Source organism: Nelumbo lutea, chromosome 3 (assembly GCF_056320005.1).
Source record: "Nelumbo lutea isolate HS-2025 chromosome 3, American lotus-T2T, whole genome shotgun sequence".
Classification (NCBI taxonomy): domain Eukaryota; kingdom Viridiplantae; phylum Streptophyta; class Magnoliopsida; order Proteales; family Nelumbonaceae; genus Nelumbo; species Nelumbo lutea.
In genome coordinates this window covers 78779670-78802879 of record NC_142686.1, presented here as the reverse complement: position 1 = coordinate 78802879, position 23210 = coordinate 78779670, and positions in this window count along the sequence as shown.

Here is a 23210-nt window from a genome sequence, read left to right as displayed (position 1 = left end):
ATGAAATGGCCATTTAACAGTAAGCCTGAAAGATGTACAGGCATGCTTGACCTTATACATGCTGATGTATGTGGTTCCCTGAGTGTTAGGACATGGAATCAACACGTGTATTTCATCACCTTCATAGATGATTTTTCACGATATGGTTACGTGTACCTAATGAGACACAAGTCTGAATCCTTTGAAAAGTTCAAAGAGTTCAGACAAGAGGTCAAGAAACAATTAGGGAGAGAAATTAAAGCCCTTTGATCAGATCGAGGTGGCGAGTATTGCTCTGACAAATTCAAGGACTACTTAAAGGACAATGGGATAGTATTATAGTTAGCTCCTCCTGCTACACCACAACTTAACGGTGTTTCAGAGAGTAGGAATAGGACCTTATTGGATTAGGTCTGGTAACTTCTCATACACTCAGAGTGTTAGATAGTTTTGTATGCCCTTAGCTTCAATCCGATTTGATGTACTTTTGACATTTAGTGTAAATAAATAAAGTGCATATTTGATTCATGTTGTTAGTATAATTCTGTGTAAGACCCTAAAACTGGACACATGATGAGACACATGTTAGTTTTAAATGTTCATAGCCATTGGATAAGTCTGGGGAGATTTATCCTACCAAGGATGATTCTGGTGTGTCGCCAAGTGTTGGGATGGCCTGTCTGGGCCACCAGGGTAAGACCCAAGGCACATTCAGTATGGGATTACTCGAATCCTAGAACCGGACTAGATTTCCCATGTTGCTTTGGACCTTGGAGACAGATGGGCAAAACTGAAAAGTTACACCTGACCCCTAAATTTGATTATGATGCTTCACTAGGTGTCAAATCGAGTTGTCTTTGATATGCCAATCAGTGAGATCCTTAGCAAGGGTCAAAACCTGGGCATGTTGGGGCAGTCTGAGAATTCATCTGAGTGGGTGATCATAGTGACAGGATCAGCTCCTTTGTCGAACAAAGGTAATGATCGGGAATGCACTCTCTCTGATGGAAACCAAACTGCTGGCAGTTGATTTCAATCGTTGGAATTTTGTTTTGCAAAATTTATATACAATATATATATATATAAATATGTATAGTTTCAAAGTGTTTGCAAATGGTTTTAATTCCCAGGATCCATGTGATTGGAGAGTGCAGCACTATTCCTTGCAGCCAAGGGAGAAGCCCTCTTTTGTCGGGCAGTGCTTGATCATTAAGGGCTGAGAGATTAAGTGTAAGACCATTTAGGATAGTACCTGATGGGCTATCTTGCACCTGCCCATAGTCCCTGGGTTTTTATAAGATGGCTTGGCCCAAGGACCACTTAATGTAAGTGTTGGGCCCATAAGGTCCATGTGATGGGCTCAGGTGTTCACTGAGCTCTTTTAGTGAATTCGGTTGGGCCTTGTAATAAAGGCTGGGTCAAACCCATGTGGCTGGTGTGTAGATCAATGCTTGGGTCCCACGCCATACAAAGAAGCCCAACTGGGCAGTAGAATGGAGACTAGTTAAGCACTGAATACTTAATGGACCAATGTTAGACAATATTGTATGCCCTTAGATTCAATCAGAATGATGTACTTTATGAGTTTGTTGTAAATGAATAAAAGTGCATATTTGATTCATGTTGCCTTGGTATGTTTCTGTGTGATACCCTTAAATTGGACACTTAATGAGACTCGTGTTAATTTAGAATGTTTACAGCTAGTGGGTCGGTCTGGGGAGACCTATCCTGATAAGGCTGACACTGTTGTGACACTAAGTCGGTTGGGGTGGCCTGTCTCAGCTACCAGGGTGAGACCCTATGCACATATAGTGTAGGATTAATTGAATCTTTGAACTGAACTAGATTTCAGTATTGCCCTGGACCTTGGAGATTAATGGGCAAAACTGGAAAGTTACACCCGACCCCTAGACACGATTATGATACTGCACTATGTGTTGGATTGGGATGTCTTTGATGTACCAATCAGTGGGATCCTTAGCGGGGGTCAAAACCTGGGTATGTTGGGACAGTCTAAGAATTCATCTGAGTGGGTGATCATAGTGATAGGATCAGCCCCTTTGTCAGACAAAGGTAATGATCGGGGATGCACTCTCACTGATGGAAACCAAGACTACCGGCAACCGATTTCAATCATTGAGATTTGTTTTGCAAAATATATTTTATATGAGATATAAAAGTATATATATTATGGTTTCTAAAATGTTTGCCAAAGGTTTTAATTCCTGGGATCTATATAAGCAGAGAGTGCAACACTGTTCCTTGCAGCCGAGGGAGAGGTCCTCTCTTGTCGGGTAGTGTATGATCATTAAGGGCTGAGAGGTTAAGTGTAAGGCCATTGAGGATAATACCTGATGGGCTAATCTTGCATCTACCCACAGTCCCTGGGTGTTACAAGGTTGCTTGGCCTAGGGACCACTTAGGGTAAGTGTTGGGCCCATAGAGCCCATCTGATGGGTTTCAAGGGGTGCACTGTCTATAACAGTGTATTCGGCCAGGCCTTGGAACAAAGGCTGGGCTGAACCCATGTGGCTGATGTGTAGATCAATGTTTTGGTCCCACGCCATACAAGGAAGCCCAACTGGGCAGCAGTTTGGAAGGCTTAATGAATACATAACCCTAAATGGGCCTTAAGCCCATTTCGAACTTTGCTAATTTGATTAGTCTTTAAGGGGCGAATTCAGAGATAAGATCAGCTGATAGGGTTGGGCCCACACCCTATCCACTTAGAGAGTCCAAGATTTAAATGAGATTTAGATTTGGAAACTTCCTAATTAGATTAGGAACTAGCTGATCTAATCTACAGATAAGATAAGGATTATCCCTTATCTTAAAGGGACTTCTAATCCATATATGATTTGGGTTAGCAACTCCTAATGGGATTAGGAGCTGATCCCTTTATGTCTATAAAAGGAAGAGGGGGCGGCAGTCTTCAGACAATCAATCCCCAGCAACAGTCTTGTCTTCAGAGCTGAGATCATAGAAGAGAGAATTCTGCACCCTGCAAATTCTCTCTAGCTGCCTCCTTCCTCCAGCCGCCACCTATAGCAGTTCGATTTCCATTGTTTGAGAGAAATCAAGATTGGATTTTGATTCCAATCTTTTGGAGAAAAGATTGGTAGGAGTTGTATTCACTAGCCATCTAGGTAATTCTTCGGAAGAATCAAGTTCTTAGGAAGGACACTGTTGATTCTGCTCCACCCTGCACTGCGCCATCTTCAGTGGGAGCAGATTTTGGTTTCTACCTTGGGCGTGAACACCTCCGTTGAGAGATATTATTTCTCTGTATCAGGTATTATCTCTCTCTCCTCCTTTTGGTTCAGATCTGGTTCAGTTTATGGTTCAAGAATGATCCTTGAAAATATGATTGGTTCAGTTTATGGTTCAAGAATGATCCTTGAAAATATGATTTTCTAAATAGGGAATTCGATTCCCAGTTGAAGGGAAAGAAAAATTTTTGAAATTCGCCCCCTTTATTCCGCAATCCTGGGCGTCCATGTGATGGATTTCCTATCCCTTCAACCAAAAGCCCATTTCGAGTTGGGCTGATTTGATCACCCTACTATGGGGCAAATCTAGGATTAAAGTTAGCAAAAGGATTGGGCCTTTAACCTTATCCACTCTAGGAGACCAAATTCAAATCAGATTTGAATTTGGTAACCTCCTGATAAGATCAGGAGTAAGATAACTTAATCTACAGATAGGATTAAGATCATCCCTTATCCAAATACTGATTTGGATTGGGATAACTCCTAATTAAGAGGTTTCTTAATCAAGAAGAAAAGAGGAGAAACCCTAAGAGAAAAAGGAAATCAGATTTCAAAACGAAAAAAAAGGGTTTTTGGCAAGCATACATCCTACGAATTGAGATTGGATCTTAGACACACTCCAGAGAGAAGAGAAGCTATTCAGCCATCTTCATCCCAAGAGTTCTCCTCCAACCGCCCCACTCTTTCTCACAAGATTTGATCTTTGAAGAAGAAAGAAATCAAGAAACTAGTTTTTGACATCAGTTTTGTAGAAAAGGCTGAAAAAGATTTGGTGCTTAGAGTTTCCAGAGGATTCTTGCAAAGGATCTAGTGTGTAGGACGCACTCTGCTGGTTTTGTTCCACATACAGTTGTGTCATTTTAAGCAAGAGCGGATCTTGGTGTTCTCTTTGGGCATGAACACCGAATTTGGGAGATACTGCTTCTCTGGATCAGGTATAATTCCTCCCTTTCCTTCTGGTTCAGATCTGGTTCGATTATGGTTCAAGTAGGATCCTTGAATATTGTATTCTAATTTAGGGAATACGATTCCTAGTTGGAAGAAGGTAGAAAAATTTTTGAAATTTTCCCACCCATTCCGCAACCTTTTTGGCATCCATTAGATGGATCCTACCATTCTTTCAGTGGTGTCAGAGCCACAGGTTCGAATCTTGAACCAAAAGAAAATTAGATCTGAACCTGCGCAGATGGACAGAAGATGTTCTACCAAGATTTGCGCTGATTGTTTTCTTTATTTCAAGAAACTGTTTCTTGTTAAGGGTGATTGATCTAAAATTAATTTTTGTTAAATCCAAAATTTATTTAGAACTATTCTCTATTTATTTTGATTTAATGGACTGTTCGAACCTGGAGATCGTAGTGCAAATTTGGCGCAGATGGTCTGCGCACCCTTTTTCCTTTTTTTATTTTATTCAATTTGGTTGTAAATAATTTTTTTTTTATTTTCTAGACTGAATGTATAGGATTTGATCAAGAATGTAATTAATTAATAGAAATAGGATTTCTATTTTTTTATTTTCTTGATTGAAGAAGAAGGAAGAAGAAGGCGGCGCTGGAGATTTGCAGATGGAGAAATCGCTTTCTACGATTTGCAGTTTGTGAAACTGCAACCCTAGTGAGTAACCTCTATTTTGCAGGTGGTGCAAACAGTCCATAGTTGATTTGTGATTGCTTAAAATCAAAATTATTAATTTCAGATCTTTCATGGATTAATTCTTGAATTGAAAATCAGTTTCGGACATATTCGGACTAGATTGGACCAAAATTGTTTGAACCGAATCTAGGGTTCAAAGGGGACTGTTTTCAGTCCATTTTTCTCCCTCTTGTAGTTCCAAATCTGATGTTCAATTACATGGATTAATTCGGCCCACCTGTACAGCCCAGTTTTAAAAGGTTAAAACTGCAAAAGCCCACCCTTGTGAGAAAAGCTGTATGGGCCGAATTGCTATTTGCAATTCAGCCCATACACCTAGTAGACATTAATTGTTAATGTTATGTTTTTAAATGGGTTGTTTATTGGGCTTTACAGCAGTTAATTGATTGGATCAATTCCTCCTTTACATGTGATGTTTGGATGTTGGATGTGCTGCGACAATGGGCCATAAACACTTGGCCCATGATAATTCGTTAGTGGCTCTTGCGCACACCATGGCAGAATGCACATCATTGCCATGGTGTCCCTTAAGGTCATTGGATGATCCCTCCTTACTTGGTGGGCCCCATAACCATGAAAAGATATGCATGCGGAAACCCTAGCCGATTAAGGCCCACTAGAAATCTAACTTTATGAAAGTCAGTGAGAGCCACTCTGGTTTGACCTAAATTAGAACTAGGGCATAATTTTATTCCCTCCAGCAAATATGAGTGCATGTGATAGGTAGATCCATATAATGGACTCTCTAAAGGCTTTCCATCATTAGCACAATGATGGGTCCTTCAGTAATGAGGAAATGCACTATAAAATTGGGCTATCCATTTGCTGTTGGGTCTGTTAGAGTGTTTCATAAGATGATAGGGGCGTCATAGACCGATGTGGGAGAGGCTTTACCAAAAAATGGGAACTCCCTCACGGTACCTTGGCGTAACTTGAATATGATGGGTGAGCATTCACTGGACAGAAAGGTTTACCTGAAAATGGTTCTAAACCTTGTCTGACAGAGGCCAAAGGGAAACTCATTTGATGAGTGGATATGATCCGTCACATAAAGGTCATGGGGTTATGTAGCTAAAACAGTTGGCTCCACGCACCCTATGTGATTTCCCACATTTCCAGAGACATTTTACCATCTCTGTCACTGAGAAAGGAGGGAAATCTCAGAGATGAACAAATGGGAATGTAACATAGATTAAAAACCAGGTAACATGAATCAAACTAAGGTTGTGGGCTAACGTCTTTGCTGTTTTATCAGAAAATGGCAAACGGTCAATCTGCAAAGCTTCTAGATGATAACAAGCTTAAGGGCCCAAACTATGCCGACTAGTACAAAAATCTTATGCTGGTCCAAACTTCCGAAAAGTTAGATAAGGTGGTGAAAAATTCTGCCCCGGAGCGTCTTGGTGATAGGGCTTCTAAGGCCCATAGGAGGGACTACCAAGATTGGGAGGATAAGAACTCCCTAGCCTACTGCTTTGTCATTGCCTCACTGGACAACTCAATACAAAGGCAGTTCGATCAGACCGAACTAGCTAATGACATATTGGACAGTCTAAAGACAATGTATGAAGAGCAGAACCGTTCTACTCGACAGAAGGTCGTAAAACTGTTCATGACCGCGCAATTGTCCAAAGGGCAGAAAGTTCATGACAATTTTCTTTGGATGATGGGCTACATTAATGAACTCGAAGCCCTTGGATCCGGGCTAGATCTTGGCATGCAAGTGGATGCCATCCTAAATTCTTTGCCCTCTTCCTTCAATGCGTTCACTATGAACTGCAACATGAACAAGCTGAATGTCAGTGTCCAGGAACTCAGCAACATGTTGCAGAGGGCCGAGGATCTACTTAAGAAGGATGAGCCTATTGTTATGCTTGCTGAATCTAACAAATCGGGCAAGAAAAAGAGAAAGGCAAAGAAGCCCCAAAAGAAAGCTGCCAAGCCCAAAAAGCAGAAGAAGAACAAGTCATCTGATGTCTGTCACTTCTGCAAGCAGACCGACCACTGGAAGAGGAACTGTCCTGCCTACCTGGAATCTAAGAAAGGTAACATCGAAACTTATATCATAGAAACTAACATGTTAGTTACTTCTATGTCCTGGTGTGTTGACTCCAGGGCTTCAACTCATGCGTGTAACTCACTGCAGGGGTTCAAAGTTAGCAGAAGATTGAGTGAAGGCGAAGTGACACTATTCTTCGGAACGATTGCAAATGTTGCAGCTATGGCAATAGGAAATGTAGAATTAGTTTTTAGAGAAGGAGTGCTTGTACTTAAAGACTGTCTTTATGTACAGAACTTGAGAAGAAATTTAATTTATGTTTCTAAACTATGTGCTAATGGATATACTGTTTATTTTAGTAATATGATTACTGTTAAATGGAATAACAAATTCATTGCATGCGGGGAACTGGAGAATAGTTTCTATGTCTGTATCCTTCTCTGGAAACTAACTTAACCGAAACTATGTCAGATGAAAATCCCAAGAAGAGGACTCATGATACAATAAATTCCACGTGCCTCTGGCATTACCGACTTGGCCATATCGATGTTGACCAAATCACAAGGCTGGTAAAGGATGGTCCTTTGGATTTTTTTACCATAGAAAACCTTCCCACTTGTGAGCCTTGCTTCCAAGGTAAGATGACTAAGTGGCCATTTGACGGTAAGCCTGAAAGATCTGCAAGCACACTTGACCTAAAAGATACTGATGTATATGGACCCCTAAGTGTTTGGACACGGAATCAACACATGTATTTCATCACCTTTACAGATGATTTTTCATGATATGGTTACGTGTACCTAGTGAGACACAAGTCAGAATCCTTTAAAAAGTTCAAAAAGTTCATACAGGAAGTCGAGAAATAGTTAGGGAGAGAAATTAAGGCCCTTCGATCAGATCGAGGTGGTGAGTATCTCTTTGACAAATTCAGGGACTACTTAAAGGTCAATGGGATAGTGTCACAATTAGCTCCTCCTTTTGGTGTTACCCACATCCTTTTGGGCTTATGCATTAGAGATTGTGATTTACGTGCTGAATCAGGTTCCAACCAAATCAGTTTCGAACACTCCATATGAACTTTGGACCAGAAAGAAACCAAGTGTCAGACACTTGAAGATTTGGAGTTGTCCAACACACGTTAAAAGAATGAGTGCAGACAAGTTGGAATTCAAGACCAGCCGTTGCCTATTTGTAGGCTACCCAAAAGGCTATGTGGGTTACCTATTCTATGACCCAAGTAAGCAGAAGTGTTCTACAGTCGAAATGCACAATTCTTGGAAACCGATTACATCCTGGACACCCATCATTTGGAAGTTGTTCTTGATGAGGAGAGCTCAGGAGCAGTGGGAGATGTCCCACAAGTTCCAGGTAATAACCAACCTAGAAGATCCACTTGGGTATCCAAGCCACCAGTCCATTACGGTTATGACTAGGATAGTTACCTGGTGGAAACCTTGACTAGTGAGGAGGATCCTGTGACTTACGCGGAAGCTATGTTGGACATAGATTCCCAAAAGTGGGTGGAAGGCCATGAGAGTAGAGATGGAATCAATGGAGCCCAATGGAGTCTGGACTCTGGTAGATCCACCCTCCAGGGTAAAAGCAATCGGTTGCAAATGGATTTACAAGAGGAAGAAGGGCCCCGATGGTAAGGTTGAGGTCTTCAAAGCTCATCTGGTGGCGAATGGGTGCACTCAAAAAGAGGGCATCGATTATGAGGAAACCTTTTCGCCCGTGGCCATGCTTAAATCCATTAGGATCCTGTTAGCTGTAGCAACATACCATGATTATGAGATTTGGCAGATGGATGTCAAAACTGCATTCCTGAATGGAAATCTTACTGAAGATATCTATATGCAGCAGATGCAAGGCTTCATTGCTGCAGGTCAGGAAAACATGGTATGTAAACTTAATAGATTCATTTATAGACTTAAGCAAGCTTCTAGAAGTTGGAACATCCATTTTGACTTTGCTGTCAAATCATTTGACTTCAAGCAAAATCCGAATGAACCCTGTGTTTACAGGAAGTACAGTGGAGATAAGGTTACCTTCTTGGTTTTGTATGTAGATGACATTCTACTCATTGGGAATGATGTAGGAATGTTAACTACGGTGAAAGTATGGCTTTCACAGCAATTCTCCATGAAATATCTTGGAGGAGCCTCCTATATACTGGGTCTTCAACTCTATAGAGATAGATTGAAGTGGACAAAAGAGTTTTGTCTAGTTTTCAATGGTAGCTTACTACAGATCCAAGGGTATACAGATGCCGATTTTTAGTCGGATCCAGATGATAGAAAGTCTACATCTGGATATGTTTTCATGATAATATCGTGTGTTGCTTGCTAGAAAAACAGCAAACAGGGGTCCATTGCAGACTCCACGACCGAGGCCGAGTACATTGCCGCAAGTTAGGCTGCCAAAGAAGTCGTGTGGATGAAGAAGTTCATTCACGAGTTCATAGTAGTTCCATCGAGCACATCACCCATCCCGTTGTTGTGTGACAACAATGGAGCCATTGCTCAGGCCAAGGAGCCACGAGCCCACTCAAAGTCGAAGCACATCGAAAGGAAGTACCACATACTACGGGAGATTGCTGGTAGAGGGGACGTCCTGATTCAGAAAGTAGCATCAACAAAAAATGTAGCAGACCCATTGATGAAGCCACTATCACAGAAAGTGTTTGAGAAACATGTGGAAAACATGGGACTCCAGCTTGTACCTGGTTAGACCTAAGTGCAAGTGGGAGCTGTTGGACAGTTTTGTATGCCCTTAGCTTCAATCAGAATGATGTACTTTATGAGTTTATTGTAAATGAATAAAAGTGCATATTTGATTCAAGTTCCCTTGGTATGTTTCTATGTAATACCCTTAAACTGGACACTTAATGAGACTCGTGTTAGTTTAGAATGTTCACAGCCAGTGGATCGGTCTGGGGAGACCTATCCTGATAAGGCTGACACTGTTGTGCCACCAAGTCGGTTGGGGTGGCCTCTCTCAGCTGCCAGGGTGAGACCCTAGGCACATATAGTGTAGGATTAATTGAATCTTTGAACTGGACCAGATTTTCAGTATTGCCCTGGACCTTGGAGATTGATGGGCAAAACTAGAAAGTTACACCCGACCCCTAGACTCGATTATGATATTGCACTAGGTGTCAGATTGGGCTATCTTTGATGTTCCAATCAGTGAGATCCTTAGCGGGGGTCAAAACCTGGGTATGTTGGGATTGTCTGAGAATTCACCTGAGTGGGTGATCATAGTGACAGGATCAGCCCCTTTGTCGGACAAAGGTAATGATTGGGGATGCACTCTCACTGATTGAAACCAAGATTGTCGGTAGCCGATTTCAATCGTTGAGAATTGTTTTGCAAAGTATATTTTATATGAGATATAAAAGTATATATATATTATGGTTTCGAAATGTTTACAAAAGATTTTAATTCCCGAGATCCATATAAGTAGAGAGTGCAACACTGTTCCTTGCAGCCGAGGGAGAGGTCCTCTCTTGTTGGGTAGTGTATGATCATTATGGGTTGAGAGGTTGAGTGTAAGAGCATTGAGGGTAATACCTGATGGGCTAATTTTGCATCTGCCCATAGTCCCTGGGTGTTACAAAGTGGCTTGGCCCAGGGACCACTTAGGGTAAGTGTTGGGCCCATATAACCCATTTGATGGGTTTCGGGGGGTGCACTGTCCATAGTAGTGTATTCGGCCAGGCCTTGTAATAAAGGCTGGGCCGAACACATGTGGCTGATGTGTAGATCAATGTTTGGGTTCCATGCCATACAAAGAAGCCCAACTATGCAGTAGTTAAGAAGGTTAAGTGAGCACATAATCTTAATGGGTCTAAAGCCCATTTCGAACTGGATTTATTTAATAAGTTAAATATGGGTGAATTCTGAGATGGATCAATAGATAGGATAGGGTCTTAACCCTATCCACTTAGAGAGTCCAGATCTAAATATGATTCAGATCTAGAAACCTCCTAATGAGATTAAGAGAAGGCTGATCTAATCTGTAGATAAGATAAGGGTTTATCCTTATCACCTAAGGCGATGTCTGATCCAAATATGATTTGGGTTAGCAACTCCTGATTGGATTAGGAGCTGATCCTTTGGGTTTACAAAAGAAGGAGGGGGCGGCAGCCTTTAGAAGAATCACATAATCAGATCCTCTTCAGAGCTGAAATTACAGAAGAAAGATTTCTGCAATCCCTGCAAAGATCTTTCTTGCCGCCTCCTTCCTGTAGCTGCCAGACATTCAGTTCGATCTCCAGTTGTGGGAGAAGTCAAGATTCGATCTTGACATAGTTCTTTGAGAAAAAATTGATAGAAAGTTGTGTTCACGTGCCATCTTGTTGTTGCTCGCGAAGGACAGAGTTCTTGGAGAAGAACACAGCTGATTCTGCTCCATCCTACTCTGCGCCATCTTCAATGGGAGCAGTCTTTGGATCCTTCCTTGGGCGTGAACACCTTCGTTGGGAGATATTATTTTTTTGTATCAGGTATAATCCTCTCCTACTCCTTTTGGTTCAGATCTGGTTCAGTTTATGGTTCAAGATTGATCCTTGAAAATATGGTTTTCTAAATGGGGAATGCGATTCCCAGTTGAAAAGGAGAGAAAAATTTTTGAAATTCGCCCCTTTATTCCGCATGATTTGGGCGTCCATACGATTGATCTCTCATCCCTTCAATAAGGTCAACATTTTCCCTTTAAACTCAAGAGAATAGGTGTTTTTTGTCCATCATGGACTACGTAGAGGTCAAATATCCAAGGAAGCCAAAGTAGCAAATGGTAGTTATCCAGGCATACTACATCACACCACACACGATCACTATAATTGTTGCCAATAGAAAAGATCACTAGACACCGTTGTGTGACTGAAACCTCATTCTTTCTTTTTAGCCATGCAAGCTTTTAGGGCTAAGGGTGTTGTTGAGTTTTTAGATTCAAATTGCGGACGGTTACATCTGCTATAAAATTCTACAACTCCTGCTATCAATTACAAGGCTTGCAACATTCCCACCCATAGTACACGTTATGTGGAAAATATTATTTCTTAGCTAATCTGATAATTCATCCCTAGGAGTTAGGAATGATCGCTGCATCACCAAGGCCTCTTCCACATCCCCATACGCCATTTCTCCCTTTAAGGTTTTGTCATTATAAGAGTCAAACACAAGAGGAGCTGAATAGTCAAATACTTCTAATTGGGTTTCACTCTCATCTTCTACAAGCATATCCCCTTTTCTTTTATCACCCCACACATTTAACAAATTTATGGCCTGGTTCACCACACTTAAAACACTTCAGTCTAGGTGGACCCACTTGGCTTGGATTAGGTCCACGTCCTTGGTTTGTTTTAGCCCATGGGACTACGGTTGATTTGAAGGTAGGTTAAGATTATTACATGGGGGTGGTCTGGCCACACTAGTTTGGGTTTGGTCTAATATATCCCGAATAGCAGTCAAATAGGTCTAATATATCCCGAATATTTGGTCTCAACCTACCTATATACCTAGCCACCAATTGGTCTTCGGTTTCAGCTAAACTCATTCCAGGCCACTAATAGATGAAACTTCTTTGTATATTCACCTACTATATTAGTTCCTTGCTTTAGATTTTGCAGTTCTTAATAAAGTAAACAAATATAATTATGGGGTAAGAATTTTGACCTCATCTTTTTCTTGAGTTTCTCCCTTGTCTTAATCTTTTTCTTTCCTCTTCTATGTTGCATAACCTTCAATTGATGCCACCATACTGCTGCTCATCCTCTAAACTGAGTGGTTATTAAGGACACAATCTTATTTTCTGGAACTTCCTAGAATTCAAGGATTTCTTCTACTGTGAAGAGTCAATCCATGAATTCTTTTGGAGTCATGCCTCCTTGGAATTTCGGGATCTCAACCTTGAGACCTACTTCCCACCGTCTCTGATCACCACCTGCAACGACAGCCGGTCTAGTTGCTTGCCTTGATGATGAAAGGGAATGCATGGAGATACTTGCATCGGAGTTGCTGTCCCATGTTTCCAACTGAGAACGTAGCGACTTCACCTCCTCAACAAGTTTCTTTACTTGTCTTCTCAGCCCCGCCATTTCCTCTTGTGTTGTTGTTTTATTTGAATTGGAATTTTGGGCCTAATGGTCCTCTGATTCATTACCTATTTTTACAACTCCTACACCAATATAATTAATTTTAAACATATTACTTCATGTGCATTTATTTATCATTTTGTTTCTAGGAAGTTTCTTTTATAATATATAGGCCATTTTCATTTGGAAGAGATATATCGGGATTCCAAACCCTTGATACCTTCATTGATTCTTCTCTTCTATCCAAATCTATCTTCATTCCAGCTCTTTAATACAACTTCCAACGCACTGTCCCATGAGGCGAGGCTGAAAAAAAAAGGCCTAACCTTGGCAATCACATACCCTACCAGCAACGCTTAGCCCTTGAGTATATTTAACTCATAAAGTTGAATAAAGTTCAAGTAGGTGTAAAATAGAAATTTAAAATAAAGAGTGCGAGACCGAAGCTGAAGTTGAGGGGAGAAGAAAAGAAGGCAAAGTAAACATTAAAAGTGAAGGGATGAGATATCCATCATATGGATGCCCGAAACTTGCGGAATAGAATGGGCGAATTTCAAAAAAAAATTTCTCTCCATCCTACTAGGAATCGTATTCCCTATTTTAGAAAAATCATGCTTTTCAAGGATCAATCTTGAACCAAGAACCAAACCAGATCTGAACAAAAGTAGTAGGAGAGGGATATACCTGATACAGAGAAATAGTATCTCCCAATGGAGGTGTTCACACCCAAGGAAGGAACCAAAAATTGCTCCCACTGAAGATGGCACAGTGCAGGATGGAGCAGAAACAACAGTGTTCTTCAAAAGAACCAGAACCTTCACAATAATCAGCTGGATGGCACGTTAGCACCACTTCCAATCAGCCCTTTCACAAAAGACTGATATCTAGATCCAAACTTGATCACTCCAACTGATAAGAGGAGATCGAGCTGGCAGATAGGAAGGAGGCGGCAAGAAAGAATTTAGCGCAGCGATGCTGAATTCTCTCTTCTATGATTTTAGCTCTGAAAAGGATGTGAATATGAATGTCTTCTAAAGGATGCCGCCCCCTCCTCCTTTTATAAGCTTAAAGGGATCAGCTCCTAATCCCATTAGGAGTTGCTGATCCAAATCACATTTGGATCAGAATTCCCCTTTAAGTGATAAGGGTAAACTCTTATTGTTAGACAGTTTTGTATGCCCTTAGATTCAATCAGAATGATGTACTTTATGAGTTTGTTGTAAATGAATAAAAGTGCATATTTGATTCATGTTGCCTTGGTATGTTTCTGTGTGATACCCTTAAATTGGACACTTAATGAGACTCGTGTTAATTTAGAATGTTTACAGCTAGTGGGTCGGTCTGGGGAGACCTATCCTGATAAGGCTGACACTGTTGTGACACCAAGTCGGTTGGGGTGGCCTGTCTCAGCTACCAGGGTGAGACCCTATGCACATATAGTGTAGGATTAATTGAATCTTTGAACTGAACTAGATTTCAGTATTGCCCTGGACCTTGGAGATTAATGGGCAAAACTGGAAAGTTACACCCGACCCCTAGACACGATTATGATACTGCACTATGTGTTGGATTGGGATGTCTTTGATGTACCAATCAGTGGGATCCTTAGCGGGGGTCAAAACCTGGGTATGTTGGGACAGTCTAAGAATTCATCTGAGTGGGTGATCATAGTGATAGGATCAGCCCTTTGTCAGACAAAGGTAATGATCGGGGATGCACTCTCACTGATGGAAACCAAGACTACCGGCAACCGATTTCAATCATTGAGATTTGTTTTGCAAAATATATTTTATATGAGATATAAAAGTATATATATTATGGTTTCTAAAATGTTTGCAAAAGGTTTTAATTCCTGGGATCTATATAAGCAGAGAGTGCAACACTGTTCCTTGCAGCCGAGGGAGAGGTCCTCTCTTGTCGGGTAGTGTTTGATCATTATGGGCTGAGTGGTTGAGTGTAAGACCATTGAGGATAATACCTGATGGGCTAATCTTGCATCTGCCCACTGTCCCTGGGTGTTATAAGGTGGTGTGGCCCAGGGACCACTTAGGGTAAGTGTTGGGCCCATAGAGCCCATTTGATGGGTTTCAGGGGTGCACTGTCCATAGCAGTGTATTTGGCCAGGCCTTGTGACAAAGGCTGGGCTGAACCCATGTGGCTGATGTGTATCAATGCTTGGGTCCCATGCCATACAAAGAAGCGCAACTAGGCACCAGTTAGGAAGGTTAAGTGAGCACATAAGCTTAATGGGCCTAATGCCCATTTCGAACTAGACTTATTTAATAAGTTAAACATGGGCGAATTCTGAGATGGATCAGCAGATAGGATAGGGCCTTAACCCTATCCACTTAGAGAGTCTAGATCTAAATGTGATTTGGATCTGAAAACCTCTTAATAAGATAAGGAGAAGGTTGATCCAATCTGCAGATAAGATAAGACTTTATCCTTATCACTTAAAGAGATGTTTTGATCCAAATAAGATTTGGATCAGCAACTCCTAATTGGATTAGGAGCTGATCCTTTAAGGTTACAAATAAGGAGGGGGCAGCAGCCTTTAGACAAGATATACTCATATCCTCTTCAGAGCTGAAATCACAGAAGAAAGATTTCTGCAATCCCTTCAAAGATCTTTTTTGCCGCCTCTTTCCTGCAGCCGCCAGACATCCAGTTCGATCTCCAACTCTGTGGGAGAAGTCAAGATTCGATCTTGACCTCAGTTCTTTGTAAAAGAATTGAAAGGATGCTATGCTCACATGCCATCCTGCTGTTTCTTGCAAAGGATAGAGTTCTTGGAGAAGAACACTGCTAATTCTGCTCCATCCTACACTGCGCCATCTTCAGTGGGAGCAATTTTTGGATCCTTCCTTGGGCGTGAACACCTTTGTTGGGAGATACTATTTCTCCGTATCATGTATAATCCTCTCCTACTCCTTTTGATTCAGATCTGGTTCAGTTTTTGGTTCAAGATTGATCCTTAAAAATATGATTTTCTAAATAGGGAATGCGGTTCCTAGTTGAAGAGAAAAATTTTTGAAATTCGCCCCTTTATTTCGCAAGTTTTGGGCGTCCATACGATGGATCTCTTATCCCTTCAGTGGTATCAGAGCCATGGTTCAAATCTTGAACCAATTTGTTTCAGATCTGAACCTGCGCAAATGGGCAGAAGGCGTTCTACCCGATTTGCGTAGATATGGGTTTTGGGAAATTTATTCCCAAAATTATGGGCGAACAATCTAAAATTAAAGTTTATATAAAGCTGATTATTATTTAGAATTGTTCTTTATGATTTTCTTGATTTATGGGCAGTTCGTACAAGAGGATATCGAAATCTTGATTTGCGCAAGGAACCTACGGTTTTGCAGATTATGGATTATTTTATTACATTTGGTCTATAAAATAATTTTTTTAATTTTTTAGACTGAATGTATAGGTATTCGATCTGATGTAATTATTAATAGAAATTAGGATTTCTATTTATTTTATTATGGATTGAAGAAGGCAGCACAGATAAGGAGATTTCGCAGATGGGAGAATTGCAACCTGCGAATTTCAGTTTATGAAACTGCAAACTGTGATTTAACCTCTATTTTGCAGGAAGGATTGTGCGAACAGCCCTGATAGACTGATTCTTGATTGTTCTTTTTTAGTATTTAATTTTAGATTATTTTCTTGAATTAAAGATTTAATTAAAGATCAAACCCTAGACCCATTCCTGATAGTCTCTCCTTCGGGCCTCAGAAACCCTATCACCTGGACGCTCCAGGGTAGGATTCTTAGCCACTTTGTCTAACTTTTCAGAAGTTAGGACCAGTGTAAGGTTCCTGTACCAGTCGGCATAGTTTGGGCCCTTCAATTTGTTGTCATCAAGCAACTTTGCAAATTGTCCATTTGCCATTTCCATTTATTCATCTCTGAGATTTCCATCCTTTCTCAGTGACGGAGACTACGAATTGTCTCTGGAAATGTGGGAAATCACATAGGGTGCATGGAGCTAACTGTTTCAGCTGCATAACCCCACCACCTTTCTATGAAGGATCATATCCACTCATCATATGGGTTTTCCCTTTGGCCTCTATCAGACAAGCTTCAGAGCTGTTTTCAGGTAAACCTTTCTGTCTAGTGAGTGCTTACCCATCATATTCGTGAACACCAAGGTACCGTGAGAGAGTTCCCATTTTTTGGTGAAGCCCCTCCCACATCGGTCTATGACACCCCTATCATCTTATGAAACACTCAGACAAGCCCAATAGCAAATGGATATCCCATTGTCTGGTGCATTTCCTCATTACTGAAGGACCCATCCTTATGCTAATGATGGAAGGCCTTTAGAGAGTTCATCACATGAATCTCCCAATCACATGCACTTATATCAACAGGAGGGAACAGTTAATTACGCCCTAGTTTGATCTAGGTCAAACCAAAGTGGCTTCTATTGACTTTCATAAAGCCAGATTTTGGTGGGCCTAAATCGGCTAGGGTTTCGCACGTAACCTCTCCATGAGGTGTGGGGCCCACCATTGAGGGAGGTCATCCAATGACCAAAAAGGGACACTATGGCAATGATGTGCATTCAGCCATGGTGTGCGCAAGAGCCACTATAGATCGAGCATGGGCCAAGTACTTATGACCCATGTACGTAGCACATCACACATCCATACATCACATGCAAGGTTAAATCGATCCAATCAATTAATTATCTGTAAAGCCCATTTGAAGCCCATTTTAAATTCATAATATTAACCATTAATATTATCTTGGTATATGGGTCGAATAAGGGTTGATGGGTTCGGCCCATATAGCTTTATCCGTAGAGTGGGCTTTTATCTATTTTAACCATTTAAAACTGGGCCTTTATAGGTTCGGCTGAATTAACAATTTAATTAAATATCAATCCTTAGGCCCATTAGTGGGAAAATTAGGGCTGAATTTCATCCTTGATCGAACCCTAGATTTGGTCCAAGCAATTTGAACCAATCTTGGTTCGAATGGGTCTATGGTTTGATCTTTAATTAAATCTTTAATTCAAGAAAGTAATATGAAATTAAATACTGATAATAGAAAAGCAATAATCAGTCAAACAGGGTTGTTCGCACAATCCATCCTGCAAAACAAAGGTTAGATCACAGTTTGCAATTTCATAAACTGCAAATCGCAGATTACGATTCTCCCATCTACGAAATCTCCTTCTTGCGCTGCCATATTTGATCCAAAAATAAGTAGAAATCCTAATTTCTATTAATAATTACATCAGATCGAATGCCTATACATTCAGTCCAAAAAATAAAAAAATAATATTTTACAGGCCAAATGTAATAAAATAATCCATAATCTGCAAAATCGCAGGTTCCCTGCACAAATCAAGATTTCGATCTCCTCTTGTACAAACAACCCATAAATTAAGAAAATCATAAAGAACAATTCTAAACAATAATCAGATTTATAAAAAATTAATTTTAGATTATTTGCCCATAATTTTGAGAACAAATTTCCCAAAATCCATATCTGCGCAAATCGGGTAGAACGCCTTCTGCCCATTTGCGCAGGTTCAGATCTGAAAAAAATTGGTTCAAGATTTGAACCATGGCTCTGATACCACTGAAGGGATGAGTGATCCATCATATGGATGCCCAAATCTTGCGGAATAAGGTGGGCGAATTTCAAAATTTTTCTCTTCCTTCAACTGGGAATCGCATTCCCCATTTACAAAATCATATTTTCAAGGATCAATCTTGAACCATAAATTGAACCAAAAGGAGTAGGACAGAGGTATACCCGATATAGAGAAATGTTATCTCTCAATGAAGGTGTTCACACCCAAGGAAGGATCCAAAGACTGCTCCCACTGAAAATGGTGCAGTGTAGGATGGAGCAGGATCAACAGTGTTCTTCTCCAAGAACTCTGTCCTTTGCAAGAAACAACAGGATGGCACGTGAGCACAGTTTCCTATCAATCCTTTCACAAAGAACTGATGTCAAGATCGAATCTTGACTTCTCCCACAACTGGAGATCGAACTGGCAAACTGGGCGGCATGAACAAGGAGGCGGCAAGAAAGAATTCTGCAGGGTTGCTTGATTCTTCCTTCTGTGATTTCAACTCTGAAGAGGATGTGAGTATGTGTCTTCTAAAGGATGCCACCCCTTCCTTCTTTTGTAACCCTAAAGGATCAGCTCCTAATCCAATTAAGAGTTGCTGATCCAAATCATATTTGGATCAGACATCCCTTTAGGTGATAAGGATAAACCCTTATCTTATCTGTAAATTAGATCGGCCTTCTCCTAATCTCATTAGGAGGTTTCTAGATTTGAATCATATTCAGATCTGGACTCTCTGAGTGGATGGGATTAAGACCCTATCCTGTCTACTGACCCATCTCAGAATTCGCCCATATTTAACTTATTAAATTAGTCCAGTTCGAAATGGGCTTTAGGCCTATGAAGCTTATGTGCTCACTTAGCCTTCCTAACTGCTACCCAGTTAGGCTTCCTTGTCTGGCATGGGACCCAAGCATTGATCTACACATCGACCACATGGGTTCGGCCTAGCCTTTGTTACAAGGCCTGGCGAATACACTACTATGGACAGTGCACCCCCTGAAACCCATCAAATGGGCTCTATGGGCCCAACACTTATCCAAAGTGGTCCCTGGGCCAAGCCACCTTGTAACACCTAGGGACTGTGGGCAGATGCAAGATTAGTCCATCAGGTATTATCCTCAATGGTCTTACACTTAACCTCTCAGCCCATAATGATAAAAAAACTACCCAACAAGAGAGGACCTCTCCCTTGGCTACAAGGAATAGTGTTGCACTTTCTGCTTATATGGATCCTGGGAATTGAAACCTTTTGCAAACAATTTAGAAACCATAATATATATATACTTTTATATCTCATATAAAATATATTTTGCAAAACAATTCTCAACGATTGAAATCGGCTGCCGGTAGTCTTGCTTTCCATTAGTGAGAGTGCATCCCTGATCATTACCTTTGTCCGACAAAGGGGCTGATCCTGTCACTATGATCACCCACTCAGATGAATTCTCAGACTGTCCCAACATACCCAGGTTTTGACCCCCGCTAAGGATCTCACTTATTGGTACATCAAAGACAGCCCAATCCAACACCTAGTGCAGTATCATAATCGAGTCTAGGGGTCAGGTGTAACTTTCTAGTTTTGCCCATTAATCTCCAAGGTCCAGGGCAATACTAGAAATCTGGTCCAGTTCAAAGATTCAATTAATCCTACACTGTATGTGCCTAGGGTCTCACCTTGGTAGCTGAGACAGGCCACCCCAACCGACTTGGTGGCACAACAGTGTCAGCCTTATCAGAATAGGTCTCCCCAGACCGACCCACTAGCTTTGAACATTCTAAACTAACATGAGTCTCATTAGGTGTTCAGTTTAAGGGTATTTTATAGAAACATTCCAAGGGAACATGAATCAAATATGCACTTTTATTCATTTACAATAAACTCATAAAGTACATCATTCTGATTGAAGCTAAGGGCATACAAAACTGTCCAACACTTTGTAGGTCTCAACCTTGCCATCGGGGCTTTTCTTCCTCTTGTAGATCCATTTGCAACCAATTGCTTTTACCCTGAGGGCAGATCTACTAGAGTCCAGACTCCATTGGTGTCTGACTGGTTGTCGAAGCCCTCAAAATTAATGTTAGTCCCACAATAAAATTTTTGTAGTAATAGTTGTACTAGGTCCAATCCCACAAGGAGCTAGGGAATAATTTCTTAGCCGAATGCGCAATATAATAGAGTGGGAAAATTAAATAATTAAAAATTCTAAAAGAACAAGAAAGCAATAGCAATATCAAACAAGAGAAATCCGTCTTACCAAATTCTGATTCAAGGGTTCGGGTTTGTCAATTGGCCATCGATCATAGGTAGACTTTGGTAGTCTTGCAATTCAAGCATTTAACCTTAGATTTATTAGGATAGCCATAATAAACCTTGTGTTTTCCTAAATCAGATGACCAAACCCAGCATTCAATCAACACTTATCATTAATCGACTGGGTACGATAGCATTCAATATCAATTAGTGATAGCATTAAGCTCTGTGAAAATAGTTAAACTCAAATAACAATAATTGAGATAGCTGCAATTATTGAATCTTGTTCCATTGGTTCCCTTTAGTTTAAAATATATCAATACATTGGTCAAATGCTGTCATGAACAATTGACCCAGAAAGATATTAACCTAATTGCTACTTGTACCACTATTCATGACAATTACGAATCACCGAACCATGGATAGCAGTAGGAAAATCAACATTAATTAATTTGTCAGACTATTTAACATTAGCATCCAATGAGAATATGCACAAGAACCAATTAATACTTAAGTTAAAAGGCAAGAAACTTGAGTTAAATAGAGAACCTCACGATGACACAATCGAACCTCCCCCCTTGAGCCAGAAAAGAAAAGGCTTAGCTGCTCATGATTTTCGAAGCCTCCAGGCTTTGCTTCTCAATAGGCCGAACAGATCTTCTTGGCAGCTTGAGTTGTTTGATGCTTGATTGTTGGACTGATTGAGTGATGATTAAAACTGGTCCCCCCCCCACCCCCCCACCACCTTTATATAGCTTTAGGAGGAGGGGCTCTCTCAAACTCCCTTTAGGAGATTAACTTTTAAAATTAAAAAGTCCTAATCTGATCTACTTCTATCTTATCCTATCTAGTAATCTCAATCTCTTATCATTTTAGGATTACAATTGAAATTTAAATCTGATAGGACTCTTCATTCTTGAATTCGAGTTGGGCTTCTTTAATAACTTGGGCTGTTATAGGACTCTTCTGCGAATTTGGGCTTCAGTTGTGGGCTGGGCTTTACTACAAAATTGTTCTGACTTCGGGTCTGATTTTGGCCTTGATGCATATCGAATCTGTCAAAACCCAAAACATGATAGTTGTGGGTCTTTCCCTTATCTTTCCAGTGCATCTTCAATCATCCAAATCGGAGTCCGGAATCGAGTGTTAAGTTTAGATTACTGAATAGTGCTGAAACTGTGCAAAATCATCCATTAGCCTTGTTTTCTTCTAATCTCCTTCTTGCTTGCCCTGAATTGAAATACAAGAGTAATGAGTCCAATTGAGTGTTAAATTAATGTAAAAGAATGAATATTTGGAGATAAAACTAGGGTACTTTTAAGTCTCATCAGTCTCCATTGAGTCCATCTCAGCTCTCATGGCATCTACCCACTTAAGGGAGTCTATGTCCAACATATCTTCTGTGCAAGTCACGGGATCCTCCTCACTAGTCAAGGTTTCCACCAAGTAACTATCATGGTCATGACCATAATGGACTGGTGGCCTGGATACCCGGGTAGATCTTCTAGGTTGGTCACTACCTGGAACATGTAGGACTTCTCCCACTACTCCTGAGCTCTTCTCATCAAGAACAACTTCCTGATGATGATTGTTTAGGATGTAATCCTCCTCCAAGAAATGGGCATTCTGACTACAAAACACCTTTTGTTCTCCTGGGTCATAGAATAGATAGTCCATAGAGCTTTTGGGGTAGCATACAAATAGGCAACAGCTGGTTCGGGATTCCAATTTGTCCGGGCTCGTTCTTTTAACGTGTGCCAGACAACCCAAAATCTTCAAGTGTCTGACACTTGGTTTCTTTCCGCTCCAAAGTTCAAATGGAGTGCTCGGAACCAATTTGGTTGGAACCCTAGTCAGCACGTAAATCGCAGTCTCTAATGCGTATCCCCAAAAGGATGTGGGTAACTCGGAGTGTGTGAGAAGTGATCGGACCATATCAAGTAAGGTCCTATTCCTCCTCTCTGAAACCCCAGTAAGTTGGGGTGTAATAGGAGGAGCTAACTGCGATACTATCTCGTTGACCTTTAGGTAGTCACTGAATTCATCAGAGAGATACTCGCCACCTCGATTGGATTGAAGGGTCTTGATTTCTCTCCCCAATTGTTTCTCGACCTCTTGTCTAAACTCCTTGAAATTTTCAAATGATTCAGACTTGTGTCTCATTGTTAGACAGCTTTGTATGCCCTTAGCTTCAATCAAAATGATGTACTTTATGAGTTTATTGTAAATGAATAAAAGTACATATTTGATTCATGTTCCCTTGGCATGTTTCTGTGTAATACCCTTAAACTGGACACTTAATGAGACTCGTGTTAGTTTAGAATGTTCACAGCTAGTGGGTCGGTCTGGGGAGACCTATCTTGACA